Source organism: Pleurodeles waltl, chromosome 1_2 (genome assembly GCF_031143425.1).
Source record: "Pleurodeles waltl isolate 20211129_DDA chromosome 1_2, aPleWal1.hap1.20221129, whole genome shotgun sequence".
NCBI classification, from domain to species: domain Eukaryota; kingdom Metazoa; phylum Chordata; class Amphibia; order Caudata; family Salamandridae; genus Pleurodeles; species Pleurodeles waltl.
Window position 1 is genome coordinate 133,939,177 of NC_090437.1, and position 26,924 is coordinate 133,966,100.

The 26,924-nt window shown below is 42.7% G+C and overlaps 1 protein-coding gene across 4 annotated transcripts in view; it reads right to left on the reverse strand.

Moving 5' to 3' along the window:
- The window catches only part of SHROOM3 (shroom family member 3), a 318,758-nt gene that overhangs the window by 91,638 nt on the left and 200,196 nt on the right, over positions 1 to 26,924 (reverse strand). The gene's annotated exons all lie outside the window — the stretch shown is intronic.

Sequence of the window (26,924 nt, forward strand, 5' to 3'; positions counted from 1 at the left end):
GGGCTGCTTCTTGGCCAATAAAAAGCAGATCTTGATGTAGAGGACTATCCAACTTGACAGGGTCTTGTTCAGCACAACCGTCTTATTTAATTGCCCCAAAAATCTCCAGAAAAGCTGATCATCCATATTGTGTTACTTGTTACTATTGATACACTGAGTCAGGAATACCTTGGCATACCCCAGCAGGAACGTTTATGCGTAGTTGCCGGCTTGGACCAAGTGGGCATGAAACTCAGCATTAGCTGAGGTGATGCTTCCCACCATTCTGAAGCTATCACATCTTTGATCCTGGGTGCCTGTCGTGGAGTAGGACAGAGTGGTGAGTCTAGTAACTACTGTTGTTAAGGTACCCAAACTAGAGACTACATCCGTGAGAGGGGCCAACAAAGTGACCATTTCTTCTTAGATTCCTGGTCGTATGTATACAGAAACTTTCCAGAACATGTTCCCATCACTGTATTATGACTCTCAGCCAGCAGCCTCTTCCATGCCAGACACACCTGTATGGAACATTGCGTGGTGTGTGAAGGGAGAGTCAATTTCATACCTTGAGGGAAAACTCAGGAAACACAAGGTACTGAAAACATAAGAGTGTTCTCATTTGTCCTGTACAACAACTTCACTACCAGAAGTAGGGACAACCTGATATGTAGTATCCTACTCCCCTTTCCGCTTTAGAACCATGTCTGTTGAGACACATGATCTGTAAGAATTATATGACTGCAGCAGAATGTGCACACCCCAAAAAGACCAGTCTTCTCCTACTTATATCTTCCTTATGGAGGAATAATTTGAGTTAGGTAATATGAACACTGTGACATCAATTTCTTTATGACTGTAGAATCAAAGAGACAGCTGTGCCGCTGAAGGGACATTGGACACAGAACCACTATCTGCCACCAAGGATGCTCTCAGATCTAGGGAAATCTCTGCATTTTAGAACTGGAAAAGTCAGATGAGATAGTTAATGGTACTAAAAAATGGAATGCAAGGGTTAGGCAGGGTATGCATTTGATAATATCTCTTCTGCCAGTTAAACCCTCAAATTACAGTTAGAGTTGTTACAATCTGCAATGGGCATCACAGTGGATACAACTGGAGCTTGTAAAATACATAAGTCCTGATTCACAAAGATAAACTTACACTTGTGTGTAAGTTTACTATTTTTTATATTCAGAAACCATGAGTTAATAGCAAGATTACAAATGCGGAGAGTCCACAGTTTGGGGTGAAGAACTCTTCACATAAAAAGGCCTGATTAGGCATTTATAGAAACCAGCAAGGCTATTTTTTAAGGGGTAATTGGAGAAACGTTACGGCGGTACCAACGATATCTGCGCCGGAAGATGAGGGAGAGCACCTAAATGAACAAGAGGATGTTTTGTTGTTGTATGAATGGGGATAACACATTCCCATTCAGGTCTCTTGATTTTAGTTTGATTTGTATTAATATTTAGACAGGGCCAGTATGGGATGGCATGGTGCAAAAAAGGATACTGTACGTCAGAATAAATATGAGACTCCAAGCTTTAAACTGCTTCTGGAACGAGAAAGGGTCTGCAATAGTGAACGTCTTGGCTGGGGGAGTATTCCAGGTTTTGACAGTCACCTTTGAAAATTACCTCCCTCCTATCCATGAGCATCTGAAAGTTAGAATTCTCAGTTTAACATTGAAAGCAGAAATTAGGGTCCTTGCAATAATATAACAGTGAAAATTATGATTTCAGGAGATAGAGCCTTCGTTGATTATGTCCAATGACAATCATATAGAAAATTAAAAAGCACTTGTCTTTCAACTTGAAGGCAATTTAATCTTTATCACAGAATATGGTGACAAAACAAAATTTAGGAAGTCACAGAATCAATCTGTCTGCCTTGTTCAGAATAAACTTAAACTGGTTAAGATTATATTTTGCCAATCGAAAGTATAGTGATTGGCTATTGTCACATGGTGCTGAAATTACTGCCTGTAAGACCGTTGTCCAGTGATCAACATCGGAAAGAGGAGACCCTAAAAGTTTTGAAAAGTAGAAAAACTGTAAATATGACAAGATTAAGCTGAGATATCAACGAGATCTTATAATTTAACATATTTCTGACCTGGGAGGAATGGCTTATTGCAGCATCACTCTTTATTTATCAAAGCAATACAAGTTGATCTTTGTCAGTAAAGTAATAGAAGGTATATCTGAAAGAACAAATCAGTAAAGCAAGAGGAGCCACATACAGGTTAAACACGGCGGAGCTCAATGTAAAAGTTTAAAGGGCAGGGCACGTCAGAGGGTGAAAGTCTGATTTCAAATCAGTTAGAGAAGCAGTATGGGGTCTGCTACTACAGAATTATATAAGACATTTTAATCTCTAATAAAAACTATCTGCAGTTGGGTGGTGAGAATGATATTGTTCAATGTATAAGAGGCGCAACCCTGCCCTCATCCAGTGGCATTCACCATACTCAAGAGAACAGATTATGTTCCATGGACCAGCCAGAAGTCAGACTGAACTGGGACATTTAGTAATTTCTGGCCTTCTAAAAGATGTTACCTGTTAGATGCAGGCGGGATATTAGCCAATAGTTGATGAACATCTGAGCCTACTGCTGGATTTTTTGTGTTTGGGAATAATTCTTTTTTTAAGTATTCTGGTCTGTAGCTAATTATAGAGATAGCTTGAGCAAGTACGTTAATAGAAACACATTAGCAACCTCTTTCAAATGGATCAGAAGGCACAGACCTGGAAGTTATTCAGAACAAAGTTTAATTAGGCCCCTAAAGATGTAATTATGGGTAAGAGGCCTGAAGGCTGACAAACACTTTCTGTGACCTACTGCAAGGGCAAGGTGGACACTGTTGACGCAGGCAGATATCCTTCGGCCCATATTTATACCTTTTTAGCGCCGCATGTGCGCAGCTTTTTGATGCAAAAGCGGCACAAACTTACAAAATACAATTGTATTTTGTAAGTTTGCGCCGCTTTTGCATCAGAAAATGCTGCAAATGCGGCGCTTAAAAAGTATAAATATGAGTCTTAATGTCTGCAAACAGTTGGGTAAAAAAATCAGATCAAGAGTTATGTGGCTTCATGTGAAGCGCTAACTTGGATTTGAAAACAGATGGATTAGCTTGTTCATTCTCAATACCAGAAGACATTTTGTGGTAACAGAGGTATATTGTTAATCATATTTGGTTGAATATGGCTTGGGTGGCTTTGATGGCAATGTCATAATAGCTGATCAAGAAAAGGATTTTGGGACAACATTGTAATTCCTGTTACATTCACTTTCATAGAATTGACAAACCCGATTGAGACTCCCAAGCCAAGTGTAGGCCCCTCAACAGAAACCATAGCTCTATTGACCTGCCAAGGTTTAATGGGTACTGTTATACTGGCAGCAGTGATAAACCAGTCATGATAATTCAATGCATGAGATTAAAGGGTTTATATCTGAATTCGGATAGGATAGTGTTACATTTATTAGACTAAACATTTATTCTTACACATGTTCTCTAGCATGAAGCCCTTTCTGGTCATGACCAGCCTTCTATGATTTCTTTCAAAAGAAAACACATAACAGTCTATCCAGGATAGGAGGATTGGCCTAGCAGCCTTGAGGAAATAATGTAAAACGTAAACCCAGCTCTATGAGTAGGGTCCAACATCTATTCTACACCCAAAAGTGCATAATTCAAACAAGGAACATGCCAGAGTACAGTTTAGTGCCTTTGCCGAGAAGTTAAATTCATCCAGTAATAGCATATTAGCTACATCTAGTGCTAACAGGATGGAGGAAGCTAAGGTCTCTCTAAAAAGAGGCTGCTGACAGAGACTGGAGGTAGCCAGCAATGGCAAGAAAAGAAACGTTAGTGGAGTCTTCATGATTTGACTACACCATCAGCCAGACTGCTCGCATCTTCTCCACTTTATTGCATGAACTTGGATTACACCTTTGAAGCCACCATTTTGTCACTTTTCTATGCCCTCTATGTAAATGTCAATGTATTTTTGTCCTGACAAAGTGCAAGTATTCTAGATAAGGCCTTTCTTGGCCGAATCATTTTGACACGTAAATATTAGTGGATTCGTTGGTTTTGTCTTCTGAACTGCGCAGTGTACATTCTTATGCTTTACAACAATGTTATATAGTTGTGACCACTAATTGATTTGTTGTGCGTGTTTGCCATAATATACCCTTTTCGTAACTGATGCTGAAAAACTTTGTGAGAGAACATGGTAATATGAAATGACTGCTCCCTTCTTTACTAATAAATGATGAACTGATACAAGAAAACATTTTCTTAAATAAAAAGAACTATTTTAATAACAACTTGATTTTTTAAAACTTTTGAGTAGCTTTTTAACTGTGAGGTAATTAATATGAAAATAGACATATACTTTATTGGAACATTTTGTATGATAAGCAAAAGAGGCTGTCTTTATGTTTCCTTTGCTTTCCATCTTTCAAGTACCAATGTAACTAAATGTGCCCTTTCAGCATTTAATGTTTGCTTTTATTGTACCTTGGGCAGAATTTAAGAAACGTCGCACTGCATCAATGCAGTGCCACTTTTTGTGTGCCCCCTGCGCCCCCCGAACGCCACCATGTGTGTGCCGTATTTATAATATGGTGCACCATGGCAGTATTAGGAACAATAGCGTCAGCATTTTAGATGCCGTTGTGGCATTTTGCTCCACGTGCGTCAAAAATATTAACGCTAGTGGAGCAAAGGGCAAGGAGGTCCATTGATTTCAATGGGAATGTCCTTTTAGTGCCTGCTTTCAGCAGGCGTTAAAAATGATGCCAAAAATGGGCCAATGAAATCTTGTGGCATTTGTGCCAGCCCCCTTGCACCAGAATGCCCCCTTTACATTCATAATGCATGGCACATAAATAATGTGGCGCAAAGGGTTACAAAGTGGTGCAATACATGCATTGGGCCACTTTGTAAATATGGCGTGGGGAAAAGGCCACCTTAGCATATAAAAATGATGCTATGGTGGTGCTAAAGTGGTGCAGGGGGCTCTTAAATCTGCCCCCTTTGTCCAAGTAGTGTTGGTTTATGAGTTACTCTATGATTTTCAAGAAGGCTGTAATTACCCTGTAATTACTCCCCTGGCTTTGACATTACAGTGAAGTACCTCTGGCAGAAAAGGAGCAAGGGCCCTAAAATATGTGTCTGAAAACTGATGACGACAGAGAATACTAATATGATTTCCATGCTGTTAGTAGCTGTTACCATCAAGCCCACACCTCTAGACAGCATTAGAAAGGAACAGAAGAGGTGAGAGTCAAATCAACAAATTATAGCTCCTAATCACTTACCAAGAATGCTGTGCTTCAAAACAGTACCAATGTGTGTGCCACCCACACTGGAACAGACACAAAACGTAGTAAATCAGTAAAACAACAGTAAGTCAGGTGTATCACTTACAAATGGATTCACCAGGCATTTACCCCTGCTTTCAGCAGTCATACCTTTCTTTTTATTTAATTTCTCAATTTTCCACTTAGAAGATCGTCAGTACAAAGATCTCAAGCTTGGGTACTCCTGGCATTCCGAATAGTACCATGCATCAACAAATTGTCTATGTGTTCTTGAAACTAGGCTGCACCTTTTCAAATTCTTCCATTTAGTCTGCTTAACAATGTATGCTGGTTATAAATCCACAAGTATTTGGAAAGCACCTATCAATTATCTTTCTTTGCCTGTATGATCGTTTGTCAGTAGTGGGACTCATCCTTCCTCTTAATCATAGGTCAAATCAACTTATCAGTTCTAATCGCAGACGGCCTTATCCTTTTAAAAGGTCACAATGATCACAACACATAAGGCAGAGGAAGAAAGGCACCCCACGATTAATAGAGGGAAAACAGCACTACATGCATGTGGCTACTGTTGGAGTGTGTCTTTTAAAAGCCATACTAACATGAGAAGCTTCAATATATTGTGTAATGAAGCTGTGTAGAAAAAGTGTTAACATTGAAAAATAATGTACGCGTTTGAAATGTGCCCACGGGGAGTGGCCACTAATGTATACGAAGACTAATGGAACGTATTAATGATGAATTAATTATGTACTAATGTTATGAATCTGTATCACCATATTATACTTAGAATCATATATTAGAGGGTTGTTAACTAAATTACTAGGCCTTAGTTAGCGAGGGTCTGGGCCTAGCTGCCTGGTCTCATATTAAACTGTGTTTTTCTAACGTGCAATGTGCTGTTTTCCTGAAGGACACGAAGCTGTACTTTTCCAGAAGCTAGATATGTGTAGCCATAGTAAATTCTTTCTCATGAGAACTGACTTGCTCAAGGAGACATTCTTGCTAAATGCAACAGTGTAATTCGTAACAGGTGCGAGGCCGCCTGAAATAGAAGAAACAATGGGACTACTGACTGGAGCGTAAAGTGTAACTTTTCTTACCTGACATTCCACCCAATGAAGACGTCAATTACAGAAGCCAATCAACTGCGTGAGAACTGTGTTCTGTGGAAAATTCTAGTGAGGTGTGTGAAGAATTATGGGACAGAGATAATGATGCACCATATGTTATCCAATGGGGAATTAAGAGTTGGTTCTACAGCTTTGATATAACCGCATGACCCGAGGAGAAATCGGCCATTATTCGGACATTATTTGCCATTATTCTGACATTGTGCCTTAAGCCATACCTTGCCATTGCTCCTTTGAGCTTTTGCTGTTTATTCTTCCTTATACTTTAAACCATCCTCTATTTAAGTCCTTACTGATGCTTACTTCTCCTCCATATGAGGGAAGAGCCTTATTCTTTAGCTATGCCATACTGAGACTTTGCCATGTCCTATCTCTGCTGATGGTGAATCTACTGGTGTCCTGAGGATGAAGAATGACACTGTTTTGCTGATTCATTTGGAGGGGTAACTATCTGATGAAAATTTTAATTGTCTGTTTGCCTTTTCTTTCTAGGTACCAACTGCGCTTTTGATAGAAGCCGTAGTTAGATGTTTTTCCAAATTTGTGTTTACTAAATTGTTTTGCATGAACTCCAACATGCTGATGCTAATTCAAGGTTAGTTAAGGTGCTCACTAAAATCTGACGCAAATAGACAAATGACTGAGTTCTTGCTTTGCTGAACCTTGCACTCTGAAACTCTGCTAAACTGCTTCTTGTTACTGATGTGTTAATGCTTAATGAATATTCTCTATGCGTTGATTAACTGTGTTCAAATTATGTATTTGAAGAGTTACTAATGAGATTGATTGCTAATGAGATTAACGGAGATGATTATTAGATTGTAATCAATAGGGAATAAATATGCTAACACGTAACTAGATTTGCGTGGTTATTCATGGCCGGAAGGTCATGGTGATTTCATTTATTGACTCATATTAAATGTTGTTGGTTATCTTGTTGATTAGTTACTGAGAATATTGATTGGGTTATTGATATATTGATTTGTGATGCCAGAAAGATACCTCGTACTGGGAAGTCCCCGAACGTGGTCAAAAGGTTCATCGGCCTAGGCGTGTCTCCTTGTAAGTTTACTTATCAAGGTTCTGACGTGCTAACACTACTTACCACAAACTATTATGGAAATAAAAAATATACTGAGGACAAAATAAAGACAGATGACTGTCAATACTGGTCAGGGTAGCAATGATCCTCTCAAGGGCCCTCAAGCATGTGGCTCACAAGTGATACATGCATTGGAAAACCCAATAAGTCTTGCTATTTTAAGAACACCTTTGGAAGCCCTTGAGAAGCTGCAAGGCACTTTCCCAGTGAAAGCTGCACAACATTAAGCCCTTAGCAGAGGTGCCTTGAGTCTGACACAAATGCTTGCTGTACCAGGTGGCAGTAGCCTGAACCATCAGCGGAGATCCTTTGAGTGAGATTTGGCACTCCGATAGGCCACCACCACTGCACCCTCAATGTAGCACATCAGGTAATTATGATTAGATCAGATACCCTTAAATGCCTCCTTCTGGTGAAAGTAGAAAACAATAACGGCAAAAACACAACTTTACTTTTATTTTGAGCCAGCAGATTACGCCGGGCATGAATTCAACATATACACTTGCAAATTAATGTCAGCAAATCTAATAATTGTGCTTGTTTTCTCTGGCCTTAACAAACACACCAGTGGTGAGTTAGGATAGTGAAAGTCATTATTGAGGCACTGAGCACTCACATCTACTTATGATTTTGAAGGTCTCACCTTCATAGTGATAGGAAATTCCGGTCCCTTCGATACACAAAATAACTGTATTGGTATTTCCTTGAATGTGCAAGGCAGCAGCCACTCAAACAAGTGTTTGCAAGGCAATGGGTCTCGCATTTGTTTCAGTTAGAGCAATTGGCATTGTAAATTCATAACTGGACTTTTGTTGCCACATAAATTAGTCAACTATGCCTTCTAATTTGGTCTTTTCCTGCCACATAATTCCAGTGGCCCTGCATATAACTAAAGGACTTCCATTTACCTTCTTACTCTGTCTGTAGCCAAAAATGAAAATGTTGCCAATTAGCGTCCTCATTTAAATCTGCCATGGCAATTACAACAGAATTCCATTTTTACCATCCCACCATCAGAGTTGCTGGCTGGCTAACACAATCCCCCCAAAAAAGACACAACACATCCACAGAGGAATAACGAATGAAATAAACTAGAGGGTTCACCCAAAAATGTCAAGAGTATTCTAACAGTCATGGTGTAACAAGGATGTTAAGTTGGCCTGAATCATGGACATAACTGCAATAAGGAGAGATTACTAAAACATACAGAATAATCATATAAACGAAATAAAAAACATTATCAGAAATAAACTTTTGGCATTACACTGTAATGCTCAGAACAGCCCTCTGAGGACACCAGATTGAAAATAGCATTTGTAAGAAACATGGTCATGTAAACATATAGTTAGCCCCATAAAAACATAACCACATGAAAAAACGACCAAAACCAATGCAGTGTAATCATATATTTAGCCCCTACAGAGAATAATGCATTACACATTTTCAGGACTAGCAGGCCTACTGCAATGATATTCAGCTATAAAACAAAAACTCCAACCATGAGAAAGATTTAAAAAAGACACTGAATGGTGGGAGGGGTTATTATTTTGGGATCCCCACTAACCTAGTGTGAGGACCCCTAGATAGATAAAGCAGGTTATGGTGAATGTTTTGAAGGCAGTCTCATTGTCCTAGGACCATTATGGTGCGTTATGATAAAAAATGTTTTGTAAAAGAATGCACTGCTAAGGATTATGGGATGGTCAAGTGCAGGAAATATTGTAGTATGTTGACTGTAATGCTCAGAAGAGCCACTAGACAACACCATAATAAAAATATCATTTGTAAGAAGCATGGTCACGTACCTATGTAGTTAGCCCCTAGTGGCAAAACCACATAAAACCAGAATAGCAAAAAATAACATAGTACAACAATAAGTTTAGCTCCTAAAGAGTGTAGTGCATTATATATTTTAGTACTAATAGTGCTACTACAACACTAACCCCTTTAGAACAAAAATTATTCCTAGCTATAAAACAAAAGCCCCCGCTATAAGAGAACTTAAAAAGAGACTAAATGGTGGGAGGGGACTATTATTTTGTGTTGCCCACTAACCTAGTGTGGGGATACAGAGATGACCTAAACAGAAAGAGTGTGCAATGCTCAATGTTTTGGTGGTGGTCTTATTGTCCTAGGACCACCACAGACTGAGTTATGGACACAAATGTGAAAAGAATGCTTGCAAAGCATTAAGGGTCGAGTTTTCCCGAGAGCAGTGAATATTGTAGTATTGGCTGTTTGCAGATTTCTTTGTTTTTTAGTAAAGCACTTATCAATTATAAGTGCTTCTGGGAAAGCTATGGAGCGTGAAGGGGAGAGCAAAAAGAAATGACTCTGATTAGGTAACAGTGTGAACATTGTGACCAGCTCTTCAATATCGCTAATGGAGTTTGTGCAGTTGCTGCTGTGAGGGCTGGGAGGGCCATGGCTGCCATGGTGCACCAAGGGTAGAGACAAAAAAAAAGCAGTTTGCCCACGCTTAAGTATATCAGCAATCATGCAATTATCCATGTAACATGTAACAGAGTCAGTCTGTAAGGCGGTATCAAAACTGCCCCAAGGCGGGACAAACGTAAAGCATTTACCAATGACATCACAGGATTTTAGAAAGGAAAGCCCACAAACGAGTGAAAGAGATGAGCGGGGTTAAAAGCCCATGATAGATAACAACAGGTCGGAAAGCACTTGGGTGCTTGACCTAAAAACCAGGGAGCAAGGTAGATTGGGAAAAAGAAACTGACTTGGCAGAGAAGCAATAATATGTAGGCTCTGGCATAAAGGGAAAGGCTCAAAGCAAAGAGGGGGATGTTCATGGACTGAGCTCTGATGAAAGAGAGTGGATGTGCAGACCTTGTGGAAAGGGGGAGGGGTGGAGAGTGATGAACAGAGAATAAAGATGGCATGCTGCAGTATCTTAAGCCATTAAGCATGTTGAGTCTTGGCATGAGCAAAGGTACTGAGGCTGAGAACAGGTCTCTATAGCTTGGAGGGGCACACCATGGGGCATATTTATACTCTGTTTGCACCGAATTAGCGTCATTGTTTTTACTGTAATTCAGTGCAAAACTAACTCCATATTTATACTTTGGCGCGAGACCCATCTAGCTCCAAATTTATGGAGTTAAATTCATTTTTTGGACGTTGAAACCTACCTTGTCTTAATGAGCTGCAAGGTAGGCGTTCCCGTGCAAAAAATTACTCTATGACCTTAACGTCATATTTATACTCCTGTGCAAAAATGGTGCACGGGAGGGAGGAAGGGTCAAAAAATGGGGCAAAGCTTGCTTTGCCCTATTTTTTAACGCCTGGGTCAGGGCAGGCATTAGGGGACCTGTGGGCCTATTTCCATGGTGGAACACCATGGAATAAGCCCAGAGGTGCACTCTCCAGGCCCCAAGGACACCCCCACCCACACTAGAGGGACTGCGGAGGATGGGAGACCCCATCCCAGGTAAGTACAGGTAGATATTTAATTTTATTTTTTAAAGTGCCATTAGGGGGCCCTGAAATGGGTCCCGTACATGGCACAGGGTGCAATGGCCATGCCCAGGTGACCCTTGTCCCCTGTGCTGGCCACAGGGGTGGTGGGAATGATTTCTGCCTTTTCTAAGGCAGGGATCATGTGGCATGGTAGGTTTAATGCCATAAAATGCCGCTTATCTGGTTAGAGTAAATTTTTGTTTTTTTTACTCTAACCTGCCTAACGTCATTTTTTGGTGCAAAATCCCCTTCTTCCATACCGCCAGCCCCACCCGACTAACGTCATTTTTTTTTTTTTACTCTAGTCTACCCTTTTCACCAGCTTGCACCATTCTATAAATATGGTGCCCGGTTGGTGCACAGAAATGGTGTAAGCCGGTGCTAAACTTTTTGGTGCAAAACTGCGTTAGTGCAGTTTTGCACCAAAAAGTATATATCAGGGCCCAAGTGTGCTGCTTCTATATCAGGCTTCGAGAACAAGTAGCTTGCGAGCTACCTGTAGTTCTTCAGCCTCCTGTAAATAGATTTCCTGTATTCAGCCAACCCTAGTAAATTAGAAGCTGTGTATACTAACACTGGAAGGTGTGTATTCAAGACTAAAGTGTGTCTATTTTCAGAAATCAAAAGTTGATGATTGGGGGGAAATGGCTGAGCTTTGAAAATGTATTTACAGCTGAAATGTGAGTGATAAACCATTCGGCATTGGGGAGACTTATTGCTGAAGTGATTGCTTCAGGTAATCTTGCATATAGCAACTACCAATGTAACCTTATCTGATGTGCGCTCTGTTACAACGCTTATAATATTAGTAGTTCTCTATGATTTTCATTGAACAAACATAGGTCTTATTACATAAAAGGCTGGAGACTCATGTTCTAGATGCTTGGCGATGGTTGCAGCATACCTATTTTAAATCAATAGTGCTAGCTGGAATATTTTGCCCTGCTTCTGGTAATAAGCAAGTAGCCCGCTGGCCTCACTCTGTAAAGTTCAGCTGAGACATTACAACCTAGTGCTCACGCTGACATCCCATGTACATCATATGTGGTTGCTGAGAGGTTAAGGTGACTGGTAACATGGGGCTGTATGGCAGGTGAGTGAGTGGTACGAAACCAGTGGGATCCACTTTGGAATTTCCTGTTGAGGTACGGCACAAGATGGTCGATGGGCCACAGGCTCCCAGAGAAGCAACTGCATTACTTGGATTCTTGAAGCCTTTGAGATGCACTATACATTAAGGTGTGTTGGGGGTGGAGACAAAGCTGCCTTTAGAAATAGAACAGTGACCTTACTACAGTGGTCTACTTGATTATGCCTTCCTGAGCATCCCTATTAGATTAGATGGAAAATGTGGGAAAGTGGTACAAAAGGTACCATTCTGCCAGAGTCTGCCTTTTGTCTCTCCCAGAGGTGGTACGCCCAAAAGGTGGATGGCTGTCATGTGCAAGGTCTGCTCTCCGAATTTTGCTCTTGGTTCCACTTACATGCACCTGTCATCACTTGGAAACGTGACCTGCCCTGGTGACGATGATCATCAGTGCTAACAAGGAAATACCTCCTTAGTGTTTTGTACAGCAGTAATCACAGAACAAACGAATTAATCAATGGTTCTAAATTATAATAATCAAAATGTGGCTTCGAATCTTGGTCGTTCTATAAAAGGAGTCCACTTACGTCAATCTCAAACCTTTACTAGTAAGAACTTTTTTCAGAGAAAAGATGGTACCTCCAATGTATCATATGCATGAGATACAAGGGCGAAAACCATCACCCATGGAAAGAGTGTGAGTGGTTGGTGTTTAAACACATTTTCAAAACATTTGCATCTGTACACTAGAGTTTCAATGCAATGAATCACAAACATTTGGTAAGGAACACCTATTTGCCATGTTCCAACAGCTTGGTAACAGTGGAACGGAATAATTTGGTACTGTTCTGGCTGCTCCAATCTACCCAATTGAATACTGGGATAAGAGGATCCAAAGAGTCCTTTGAAGCAAAAATAATATTGTCAATAGCGGATATGTGCCCAAATAAATGTCTCTATGGTAACCTGGACCTCCGTGTTTAGTTGTTAAAAAATGTTAATGCGTTTTGACCCTTGTCCGTTTGAGAATCTCCTCAGGACGAGAAAATAGTGTCTCCTATGTATAAAAAAAAGAAGGTGAAGATGGTTTTAAAAAATGGAAGGATGAGAATCATCAGATTAGATGACGGATATACTATCTGAGCGACTCATCTTGAACCGGTTCCAGAAAAGGGACAGTGGAATCAGTGTGCCTTGTCTTGAAACTGATTATAGGAATGGGACTGAAAACATCCAAAGGAGTTCCAGAAATTGCCAATGACCAAAGAGGTCAGAGTATCAAGGAATTCCTGTGATCCAGTCTTCCATAGGTGCAAAGATAACACCTGGAAGCCGTCATCCAACATTGGAGGGGAGCTGTGGGTCATCCTTGGCACACATCCTCTCTGACTTGCTGAGAGGTTGAAGTGGAAGAGCAATCCTGCAGGAGGAAGACTGCCTAGGAGAGAATCACAGCTGTGGTGCCTTGGAGGATAGAACTGCCATGGAAAATGTAAAAAAGGTGGGTCTCCTGCTTCCCCATAATTGCATCTGGCATGCTGAGCTGAAGAGAAGCAGGGGAGAGTGGACATTGCTTATAGTGACCCTGGCTAGGGGGACATTGTGGGAGGTGACCTAGTGGCACCGTTGGTCTTTCTGTAATCACTATACTTGTATTTGCAAGGCTCCACAGATGAGAAGCAAGAGTATGACCAATGTTCATGGTAACCCTAACGAGTGAGACATCACAAGAACAGACCCAGGTGCAGGAGTTCGTCTCCTGCTATCCTGCTGCAGATTAGGATGCTGCACCAACAAAAACAAAATTGGCCACAGTCCACTTTCATCTTTTGTTATGCTTGAGGATTGATACCTCTGGAGCTTGTTATTACACCCACAGGCAGGCAGCGGCATCTGGAGTTTTTCCGACATCACTGGATAGAATCGGGGGATGCTGGCACAAGACAGCAGTTTTAAGAGGACTCAACTGTCTCGGTTGGTTCCCAGTAGCTTCTTCTTGCCCCAGGACCCACAACAGGGTTGTGACAGTGACCATAATCCCAGATATCTGAATGAATTACTTTCTCATCATAACGGGAGTTGAAAAGAACTGATTTGTCCCAAATAGGAGAAGAAATAGTGGCCGTCATGTTCTCCTTCCCAGCTCTCAGAAATCATAGAACTGGTCCTGACCCAGTTAGAAGAAAGACACTAAGCAAAAGTAACAAGCAATCACTACTTGGTCCTTGCTCCACGGAAGGGAGATCCAAATGAAGGGAAAGTGAAACCGGCCTGTGCTGCACAATAAGAAGCCAGAAAATAAGTGTGACGATGAAGTGAACTAATGGTAAGTAAGGGCGAACAGCACATGCACTGTTTCAGATGAAACCTGAAAAGCGCCAATTTGTGCATAATGAGTGGCATGCACTGGCACTGAGTGAAACAACATTGTTTTGGATGGATCATATGTTCTAAAACCTTCTGTAGTCATTTCACAAGAGTTTTTTGTAAAACCTTTCTGTCAACGTTCAGCATTGATAATGAGCAAGAGGCCTGGTAATCAGCAAGGCCTTTTGTTGTTTTTTGTACAATTATTGTTGAGCCTCACATAGCGACAGAGGAAGAATTCTCACGAGAGCACCCTATTGAAGCCCATTTTCCCCATCAGGAGGAACCCTTATTACTACCTTCACCACACCCTTCCCCACCCCTCTTGTAGAGCTAATGTCTGTACTATAAAGGACATACAGTTCCACTGCCTGTCAGAGTTCACCACTCAAAGTGGTCTGCCAGAGTATTAGATGCTAACTTTGCGATCACTTCTTTGGCCCTAGATGACACCCAGATGTCGGTCATAACTAGCAGTGAGTGGTTGGACAGCATCCCTCTGTGATAAGAGTAGGGAACAAATCCTGTCACATACCGACTGGCTGCAAATACATTGTGTACAAACCATGTACCTAAGAATGTAAGGAGTACGTGCTTGAGTCATTGTGTTGCTTCTGCCATATATTTTGGAGGTCTAAATAACACTCTTAACTGTTTCCTAATGGATTTTTTATAAGATATATGCTCCTTCTGTAATTTGACGCAAATTCGGCGCAAACCATGCACCATATTTAAACTTTCACGCCCGAGCCCACGGACATCAAAATTCCTCGGTGTGCGTCATTTTTTGGATGCGGGAAACTGCCTTGCGTTAATGACATGCAAGGTAGGCGAATTGACTCTAAAGCCTGTGTGCCTTATTTATACTACTGTGTCATTTTGACGCACAGAAGGGTGCAGGCCTTAAAAAACAGCGCACAGCCTGATGTGCGCCGTTTTTTAACGCCTGAGTGAGGGCAGGCATTAAGGGACCTGTGGGCTCCCTTCCATGGTCTTAGACCATGAAAGTAGTCCAGAGGTGCCCTTCCCTGCCCCCAGGGACACCCCCTGCCACCCTCGCCCACCCCTGGAGGACACCCATGGATGGGGGGACCCATCCCAGGTAAGTACAGGTGAGTTGAGGTAAGTATTTATTTTTTTTGTTAAGTGGCATGGGGGGGCCTAATTTGGGCCCCCCTACATGCCACTGCGCCCAATGACCATGCCCAGGGGACAGAAGTCACCTGGGCATGGCCATTGGGCAAGGGGGCGTGACTCCTGTCTTTGCTAAGACAGGCGTCATTTCAATGGGGGTTGTGTGTCAAAAAATGGCGCAAGTCAGGTTTGAGGCATGCTTTTTGCCTCAAACCTGACTTGCACCATTTTTTGACGCACAACCCCCATTTTCCCCTACGCCGGTGCTGACTGGTTTGAGTCATTTTTTTTACTCTGACCAGTCCGCAGCGCCGGCTAACGTCATTCCTTAAATAAGGCGCCCGCATGGCGCGTAGGAATGGCATTAGCCGGCAGTACATTTTTTGACGAAAACTGTTTTCCGTCAAAAAGTATAAATATGGGCCTTAGTGTCTTCGATAGTGCAGTTTGACCCCCCACCCCAACCAGATTAGGAGTGTGGCCACATGCCAACCACAAACCTGCACCAGTTTTGGGCAAAACCCCATTGTCTGCATTTGGGGCATATATACAGGAGACACAACATTACAACCAGTAAAATATATCTACGCTCAGTGTCTGCAGTCATGTGAGTATAGGAGCTACCCAGATACCCACATCAAGTGATTAATTATTTATTCCTCTGATTCTCCACATCAAAACTGCAAATTTCCCTTCCATGTGGACATGGAATTTGTGATGTCCAGCTGTAACATTCTCATAGAATCCTTTATAGGGGATCTCTCCTGACCCATTTCTCTCTTAACTACAGTAAGCTTATTAAATCTATTGCGCATCTTAACACCCTCCACACACAAGGCATGAACACCATGGCCCTTATTACGATCTCAAGAGGTACTGACTGCAAGAACATTACACGATCCATAGAGATTCCCTATAGTGGAACGCACACATCCCGGATGAAACTTTGGCAAAATGTAGCCTAAAAAATAGAGTTATTATTGAATGCGAGATAAAAAGTAGTTAAATTATGGCATTCACGACTTGATGCTAAGGGAAAGCAGAGGTTACTGCCCAGCACCACAAATCAAAAGAATCCCAATGAGGGCTATCCAGGTAACTATTGTGGAATAGTTCAACCCAGAAGGAAGAAGATATTTGTGCAACCACCCAAAGTCACTCCTACCCTCCCAGCTAGATTAGCACTTTGTGTCATATGACAACCTTACCTAACTGTATATCATTACATTCCTGCAGACAGATTTCATCATGGCCGACCTGTGCTAGAAGCTTCCCAAAAGTAACTACTCCTCTTTCGGAACTAGCACCCTCTGCTCAAAGTACAATTGTCACTTGATAAATGTGTTCCTTCTCTTCTAATTCTGCAGGCATGTATCATCCTCTTGTATTCTAGTGTTTCTTGAGGAACATTGGCTAAGACGACTGGCCTTCATATCTTGAGGATGTCCATATATTGCAGCCATTTAGGTGCACATTTGTCATCATAGCTGGTACCACGGCTGCCTCTGTAATGTCCCTCTATCCACTACTAAACCTACTAAGGAACTATGAAGAAGCGCATGTGACTATTGTCTGAAATATTGAGCTTATTGGGGAACAGAAGCATGTTCATTTCCTTTAGTTTGTTTGGGGGCGCTATCAAAGTTTCTGCGTTGACCTTGTACAAGCTAAGTGTAGACTGAAGGAAGAACCTCTCTGTTTTCTAATTGATCCAATTCAGTATGATAAATTCACTGCAAAACAACATCCCTGTACCTCTAGTTTAACATCCTGGAGATAATGGCCTTTGATGGTGACCCAACTAGAGCTCCATTAACACACTCAACTGAGAAAAACAGAAAGCTCCATTAGCTCAAGTTTATTCTTGATCCAGTCCCATATGCTGCATCTACATTTGTGTTGTTAGGCCTACTATTCAGATATTGTAGAGTAGTCAACTATTTTTAACACTGTCTACTCGAAATACCAGTGTTTTTGTCACTATGATAAGACTGTGTACTGCATCAAGCCGCACAGTCACCTCCTTAGTGATTTTGATTCTTGTGGACTCTATCTCAGTGACTCGATCAGAGACCTTGCATAAATGTCCCAGAGTAAAATCACATTAGTAGAGACGGAGTCAATCCAATGCTGTTCATGTGTTCTTTGATGGATAACAGGACAATGTTGGACAAAGGTACCTCTGCTGATTCCTTGTCTAAATGAGAGCAGGTTATCTATCTTGTTGTTTGGGTGTTGACTCCCATTTTCACATATCATGTTTTCACTTTGCAGGCTTTCTCTTTCATATGTGAACAAGGGCAACCTTCTTCTGCAAATCCATTTCTACCACGAGACAGGGCACCAACTAAACAAGGGCATCAGGTCAATGGAAACACGGCTACATGTGAAAGTCCAGTGATAAAATTCAGTAGTACTTTTGATTCACCAGACTCTACATTTAGGTGCGGAGGAATGAAGACACAGATGCCTTTAGATACCACCTGCCCTTGTGTGGCTTACGTCTTACTTCATCACTACGTTCATAAAAAATTGTCCACATTGAGATCAGAGGTGCTTTAAGGAGTACCTGGTGGTCAGTGGTAATCATGTTTAATCATGTGTTTGAATACTCCTACTATGGTATAGGTTGTCCAGCCACATAGTGGCTAACCCCATTGAGAGATGAAGTGGACATTTCCCCCCAGTAAAACACATGGTAGGGCATTTTAGTGCCAGGCCATCACTGTTCATATTGGGTGCCTCACCAGGGCTCTGCTGCACTCACCACTCAATTATTGTCCAATTGCATCTGTCCTGGTCCAACTCCGATCAGTGATTTATTCCTCTCCGAGGCCATCAACGGGGCATGTCACTTAGCATGCCCCCACATGATACCCCAGGAAGTGACAACACAAATCAGGATAAAGACACATCTCAACAGCCCTGTAGCAGCCATGACCCCTCTTGCCTAAAGCTTCAACTTTAGTTCCATGTCATCACTCCTTCAGGAAAAAGTGGCCCATAGGGGACGCTGTGTATTACCCTCACAGACACCTCACAGCTTCTTCACTGAAGACAATACCACTCACAGTTCAGTGCCTACACCAGACTACATACATGGGTGCTTGTTGCTGCACTGGAACACATCTTGCAATCTTTGACAGTATTGTGGTCTAAAGACAGGGATTAAGGCATCAGGATCCAAAATGTGTGCCCTGCCTCCAACACGCTACATCAATCTGAAGCTTTTTCTTCAGGCACAGATCACACCTATAGTTGACACCAACTGGGACCATTTTTGGGAGTGAAATTCAGTGTTTTTAATCCATGGCCACCCCCACTTTACCCAGTACTGATGTCTTCAAGACCAGAAGGGAAACTTTAAGTGTGGGTTAATGTGACCCTGCTCCATACCTCTCAACCTTTTGAAGCATCTCGGGAGGTGAGATTTCAGATATGGTTTTATTCAGGCCACCAATCAATTTAGGCAGGAATTTCCAGAGTTTTCAACGCATAAATTATATGTTTTCTTCCATTGTATGTTTCAAAACACATGTTTACCTCTTAAATTCCAATATAATGTCATTTTTTTCAGTGTAGCATTGTTTTAGCTTGAGTCATCCCGTTCTCTTCTTCAGACTGCTGAACTTTTATCAGGTGTTCTGGTCTAAGAACAGTTCATCATCAGAGATCAGAACTGCAGCGAACGTTTCTAGTACACAACAGGAAGGCAAATGAAGAAGGGAGACTGGCAAGTGAGAGGGTGCGGCCCACCATAGGAGGGTAAGTCGAGATCTATGACAATAGGGTCAGTATCAGGGTACTGGTGGGAAACTTTTTCTATATGCTGGCCAGCAGTGCTTCTTGCCTAAATAAATTAAACTTGCAAGCTGACAATCACACATGAGTCAACCATCTTGATAATGCTGAATCTGAAACAAAATATATCCTTAAACATTTGCACCAAGCACTTTGGGCTTGATTTATAAATAGATTTCCTAAGGCTTGTTTTTTAGGGAGTTCTCCAGGCTGAAAACAATCCTACAAGTGTTACAAGACAGAAATAATGGACTTGATGCTATAGGTGTTTTCAGAATAAAGACAGACATAAAGTTGGAAAAAACAATGAATAAATAAGGCCATTTATTTGGAACAGATTTTGAGACTTCTTAAAACTGTGAACACTAGTGTGCAAAGCCCTTATGCCCTTGCTTCAAACCATCCATAACTGTTGTGTAAGGCCCTGTAGCTATAAGTGTAATATTTCCTTGGCAAAACAATTCAAGCAAGCCATTATAAAGGAAGGTTGATTCACACACATTCCGTTTAATTCTTAATTTGCACTCCATGTGTTTTATTGTTTGATAGGAACTGAAGTGTCTGTGACAGCTGACATAAAGAGGACACAGACAGTTACAGGTGCTCCCTACATGCTGTCTGAGCTTGTGGGCTCAGGCAACCATTTACTTATAGCCTGCGCCACGCTCTGCTTCAGGGTTCGTGGATGCATGTCTGTATCAAGTTTGTGCTCCGAGGTCTTCAAGCACGTTACCTTAGTCTTTCTGTATATTATCAACCTTTTGGTTGCGGATGTTGAAGGTGAATCATGTCAAGTCTAAATACTCAGCTACTCATCAGCGGGGAAACAGTGTGCCTGTCTCCCCAGTGGTCACAAAAAATGTGTTGGACACATGCTTGTACAGTGACTGACATTACTGAAGAACATGCCTGTCAGGGGCACAGAGTTCAAACTGCCCCCTCCCCCCATATGCAAACATTTGAGTGGTTACATGTGCCAGAATTAGGCGTGGTCACAGTTGACCATATTGGTCTTTGCTCATTGCTTCACAGATGCCCCTGTGTGGACGAGTGTTGAGACGGTTAGTCATTGTAGTCTTCCTCTATAAGCTGGATGGTTCGTGTTTGTGCTAGCAAATGAGATCAGGAAGTCACCTTTGTCCTCAATATCTTCTCCATATTCCATCACCATGCTTCGCTTGCTGCAGCATGGTTGTTCTTTGCCACTTTCTTCCATAACCATGCACAGGTTTCAGGTAGGGGTTCTGTTGGGGTCTTGCAGTACCTTACCGCTTCCCTTCCTGGTGGCCTCTGACATATTGATTGTAGCTGCCACAGTTTAAGCATGCCTTCCTACTCGAAGGGCGTTCCCTTGCTGTGTGTGGAGTCATCCTACAATATCCACACACTTTCATGTTCTTTTTCCTTCCTTCTGATGTCTCCTTGTGCTAGAGGAGCATGGCACTTCTTGACAGTGCCTACTGTCTCTAGCTTTATCGGCTAGGCTTCCTCTGGCTCTTCTTTAGCTATTATCTTAGCCAAATCAATTTCCATCTGCTCCCCCTGGGTTACTGACAGCGTAAGACCTCGCCAAGGTGAATGTTTCATCTAATGAGACGCTAGGCTTCCTTAAGATGGGAAGTCACAGGATCACTGATCTGCAGCACTTGCACCTCCTTGTTTGGCTGAACTTCAGTACAAGTGTTTGCAAGTTTTCTCAGTCTCTCACAGAAAATGTCACTGGACTCTCCTTCCATCTGGTGTGCTTGCCTCATTTCCAACTGCTTCCAGTCCGGGTTCATCGGTGGGTGAAAGGTATCCATTCAGAGCTGTGATGACATTCTCAGATTCATGTTCACTAGTGGTGTTTGGAAGATTGTGAAAGAGTTTAAGGATCTCTTCTTCCGCATAAAGAAGAGCAAAAGGGAACATTTCACTTCATCTATCTCTTTTGTGGATTTAAAGTAACTGTTAAATGCAGCAACCCATGGATGCCACCTATGTGCGGTGGTAGTCGGATCACTCAGTTTGTAGGAAGGTCGAAGTGGGTTGGTGTCATCCCCAACCTGGAGTAGAGAGTGAAAGGTCGTTCTTGCCACATGGTCAGCTGGTAGCTGAAGTGGTTGAAGGACAGGAGCTGCTGGGGCTCTTGATGGGGGCTGTCTGTGGTTTATTCATTACTGAGTAGTGGACAGAGAGATATCACCCCTTTTAGGTGTTCTGGAATCCTGGCCTTAGCTGGTGACAGTAGTGAAGGAAGCAGGAGAGTGGGGCACTTTCCCTCATTGCTTGATCAGTGGTAAGGTCTTAGGTCCTTGTGAATACCCTATGTTATTTACTGGATTATGCTGGGACATGATGCATATTAGAGTGAGCATGGTGAGTGACCTTCATTCACTCTCACTGTATGGTAACAACTTTACATTTTATCCATTTTCTCTGGATGACTTTATGATTCTGTTCTCACCAATATTTTTTCAGGTGAGGTCCTGGAAGAGCTGGTGCCATGTGCGGCCTTGGGTATGATCAGAGCCTTTGAGTTGCTGTATTTGCTTTGCTACTTACTTCCTCTGGAGCAGGGTAGTTCCCTGAATGAGTGGGTCACATGCTTTTTGCATCTCCATGCCTCTGCCATGTCCAGTGCATTCAGCACAAATAGCAATGAACATCACATTCTCAAAATCTCTGCTGCCTCTCTGTTGCAATAACTGTTGGGGCTGACATGATGGGTGGTGTTTGTTTATTCTGGCTTCCAATGGTTCTGCCATCTGCCCTTGGTATGCCAGTAGGGGGCACTGTCGCACATTGTTTGGCACCTGCACTTTTTTTGTGAATCAGATATTTACCTAGAGCAAGAGAAGCACAAACTGTCATAAAGGGAGGAAAGGGGAACCTTCAAGCGAGAGATAAACGTTCAGGGATGCCTGGCAGTGGGGTAAAGAGGCCTGGCACTCACTATTTTACAAACTAAGCACTGCTGAAGCCACGTTCAGAGTCAGGGTGTGTGGATGTGTGTCCAGTACAGGCGGGCGAGCCACTGAAAGCTCAAGACAGGCTTGAGCCTGAAGCCTTACGCTGGCTCAGCTTGAGGTCCCGTTGGAAGCTCAAGCCTACAATGAGGCAAGCTTTTATGTGGCTGCTGTTTGTCACCCTTGCTCTACTCTCATGCACAAAGAGGTAAAAATAAACCATTAACATTTAAGGTAACAAGGATAGAATAGATACCCATTTAGTGGCTGATTTGTAGAAAGTGAAACCAGAACATCTGGATTAATCACAACTTCCCCACTTAACCAATTTGTACAATCTTAGGCAAATATTTTATTTCACCAATCCTTTTTTCTTCATTATCATATATGGAAGCACTTTCAAATACCTGAGTTCAGAATACCAGCTATACAAAAACCTTTTGTGTTTGGTATAATAGACCATAATGTTGCGTTATCTATAAGAGGCTGTGCCACATACAAGGTTCACATGACAACTGTCTTGCCTCAAGTTACTGAAGGCACTGTCGCCAGGAGGGGGCAGGCAGTGATGGTTCTAAGTTCATGTTTAAAAACTACCACTTTCATAAGTTCGTATCAGTGCAGTGCTATAATGTGACGTTTAATGTTAAAGCTGCCACATGTTAAAGAAATACACTTTTTTCATACGCTACATGATGTTTGTGTTATGATTTACATGGGAAACATTTTCTGTGCTCAGCTCCTTCGCCGATTTAAAGAGTCAAGCCCGACCCTTTGGCTCAGCTCTAGCTTGATTTATCCTGTAAATGTGTTAGTTTGTTGGCTACGTCACTTCTAGTGTCACGTTTGTGCATGGCGCACTACAGGAGCGAGTGTCCTGGACTGAAGCCAGACTGAAAAAAGAAAGGATGACACCAACGTGTGCAGGGCATCATACATTTACATCTTTCACCGTCTATGCTCAGTTCAGCGGCTGCGGAGGTTGGCAAGAACAGCAGTAGGGGACAAAGCAGACGGGGTGAATTCAATAAGGTATGATTTGAAGTAGGCAAGCCCAGCAACGTGCGCTCCCAGCCATCTTTCCATGACCAAAGGGGCCACATATACAAGGTTTGCAGGGACGCGTTATGACAGAGGAGAGACGTGAAACATGAGCCAGGCCGAACACAGATGGGGCCGATGGAGCATTTCCCATGACCTGAAAGTTTCCCTGTTTACTGCTTTAAATTCCCTGGCTGCCTTACTTCAAAAACAGTTACAGAAATGACACCCACACATGCCCTTCCATTTCCTTGATTTCCACAAAGAATGCGCCCTATCTTTTATCATCCCTGTCCCCTTGTAATGTGTGTTGTACAACTGACAACGTTCCCACACTCGCGCGGCTGGGGAGAAGGATGCAGGAAATCGCGTTTACTAGCAATTGTTTACGGACAACAGTGAGTTTGTAAGACTCCCGGGACAGCACTCAATCCCAGGGGGCATCGGGAAACAAGAGGACAGGGGTCAAAGTGCATAAAAAAAAACTATGGGAACTGTGATGTTACATGCACTGGGGGTGGGCCAGTGAGCGTGGGGGCGGGGTCAAAGGTGTTGGTAGAAAATCAAAATGTTCTGTAAGATCTTTTGGTCTTTCACTGTCAGGTAGCTACATCTAAAATTACATGCAGCTTAAATACAAAATACATTTTAAAAAGTTGTTACTCATTGGGAAATGCAATTAAATACATCATGAAACCTCTATTAGTTAATGCACTGCAGAGGGCTGTGTGCAACCAGATAAATACAGGAATGAGTCTTGGTTGGTGCAGTGGAAAAAACGAACCTGTGTGTTTCTAGTGCTAATAAGCCACAGACTGTGACAGAAAGCCCTGTTAATGTGTAACTCATTATTTTAAGCTTGCATTACACACATATAGGACAGACTGCTATAAAATGTTTAAGATAAAATGGTGCTTCCAAAATATAGATTTTAGTAATACCCAGTGTACCTAATGCAATTATTTTTATGTTACTGTTCCTTCAACACATCCAGGTGGAGTAAGAGCCATATAAATACAATTACAATTAAAAGCATGCACATCACAGCCCAGTTTTTAACTCTTAGCACTACCAATCAAAAACAGTAAATCTTTTTCATCACAAAGCTAGTCGTGTGATTCGCTCAATTAAAGCAGGTACCAGCGACAAAGCATCTTTTACATTTGCAGATTAACTCGTAGCGCACATTTGCATTTTTTCTGGCAAGCAGGACCCAGGGCAGGAGGCTTGTTTAGCTGTCTGCCTGGCTTCGGTTACATGAGACTAACTCAATGACACTTCAGCTCAGGCACTTAAATTGTCAGAATTAACTGTCCACGAATGGTAGCCTTCTTTAACAAAAAGTACGGGAACGGTGTTTCATAAATCATAAAAGTATGGGTATATAGTGCCCCTACAATCCCACCCACTTCGACCACTGCAAGAGGAACAAGCACTAGCAAATGCAATAGCTTTGACGTCTGCACATCCAAGAGTTTTTAGCATGCCTCGCCAAAACACTGATCCTGTATAGTACTTCTGGTTTGTATCTGATCAGCACTTATAAGTCACCTATATGTCTAACCTTGGGTGCTAAGTTACTTAGTGTGTGGGCACCCTGGCACTAGCCAAGGTGCCCCCACATTGTTCAGGGCAAATTCCCCAGACTTTGTGAGTGCGGGGACACCATTACACGTGTGCACTATACATAGGTCACTACCTATGTATAGCGTCACAATGGTAACTCCGAACATGGCCATGTAACATGTTTAAGATCATGGAATTGTCACCCCAATGCCATTCTGGCATTGGGGAGACAATTCCATGATCCCCGAGTCTCTAGCACAGACCCGGGTACTGCCAAACTACCTTTCCCGGGGTTTCACTGAAGCTGCTGCTGCTGCCAACCCCTCAGACAGGTTTCTGCCCTCCTGGGTTCCAGCCAGGCTTGGCCCAGGAAGGCAGAACAAAGGACTTCCTCGGAGAGAGGGTGTTACACCCTCTCCCTTTGGAAAAAGGTGTCAGGGCTGGGGAGGAGTAGCCTCCCCCAGCCTCTGGAAATGCTTTGATGGGCACAGATGGTGCCTATCTCTGCATAAGCCAGTCTACACCGGTTCAGGGATCCCCCAGCCCTGCTCTGGCGCGAAACTGGACAAAGGAAAGGGGAGTGACCACTCCCCTGACCTGCACCTCCCCTGGGAGGTGCCCAGAGCTCCTCCAGTGTGCTCCAGACCTCTGCCATCTTGGAAACCGAGGTGCTGCTGGCACACTGGACTGCTCTGAGTGGCCAGTGCCAGCAGGTGACGTCAGAGACTCCTTCTGATAGGCTCTTTCCTGTGTTGCTAGCCTATCCTCCTTACTAGGTAGCCAAACCTCCTTTTCTGGCTATTTAGGGTCTCTGCTTTGGGGAATTCTTTAGATAACGAATGCAAGAGCTCATCAGAGTTCCTCTGCATCTCTCTCTTCACCTTCTGCCAAGGAATCGACCGTTGACTGCTCTGGACGCCTGCAAAACCGCAACAAAGTAGCAAAGACGACTACTGCAACCTTGTATCGCTGATCCAGCCGCCTTCTCGACTGCTTTCCTGGTATGATAAGGCCTTAGCTGGCACATCTGGTGAGAAGTTAGCAGATGGTTCACCCTCTCACTCTGGGGCAGCCCCAGCAAGAATGTTAGATGGTATTCTTTCCAACCTGCCCCTTAGCAGGCCACCTAGCATGGCTGGTACTAATGTGAGCTCTCATCACAGTAGGGAGGTAATTCCTTTAGGCCAGGTTGTTAGAGTGCCAACTGTTAGGGACAGGTCTCCCTCTGTTCATTCACACCATTCTTCTGTGTCTAAGCATACCTAACCCACTCACCCGGATGACAGAATGTTAGAAAGGGAACTCAATAGATTGAGAGTGGAAGAGTCCAGACTGAAGCTTAAACAGCAACAGCTGGATCTAGACAGGGAAACTTTTGACTTAGAAAAAGAAAGGCAGAGGTTGGGGTTTGGACCCCATGGTGGCAGCAGCTGTATTACAGATAGTAATCCTGTAAAAGAGCATGATTCTAGGAATCTGCACAAGATAGTTCCCCCTTACAAGGAGGGGGGTGACATTAACAAGTGGTTTGCTGCACTTGAGATGGCCTGTGTTGTACAGGGGGTCCCTCAAAGGCTGTGGGCTGCTATCCTATGGCTATCTTTCAGTGGAAAGGGTAGGGATAGGCTCCTTACTGTGAAGGAAAGTGATGCCAATAATTTTACAGTTTTAAATAATGTACTCCTAGATGTTTATGACTAAACCACTGAACAGTACAGGATCAAGTTCAGAGAAACCAAAAAGGAGTCTTCACAAGACTGGGTAGACTTTGTTGACCATTCAGTGAAGGCCTTGGAGGGGTGGTTACATGGCAGTAAAGTTTCTGACTATGAAAGCCTGTAAAACTTAATCCCGAGAGAGCATATTCTTAATAACTGTGTCAGATCTGACCTCTCCCCAAGAATTGGGAAAGAAGGCAGACAAATGGGTCAGAACAAGAGTG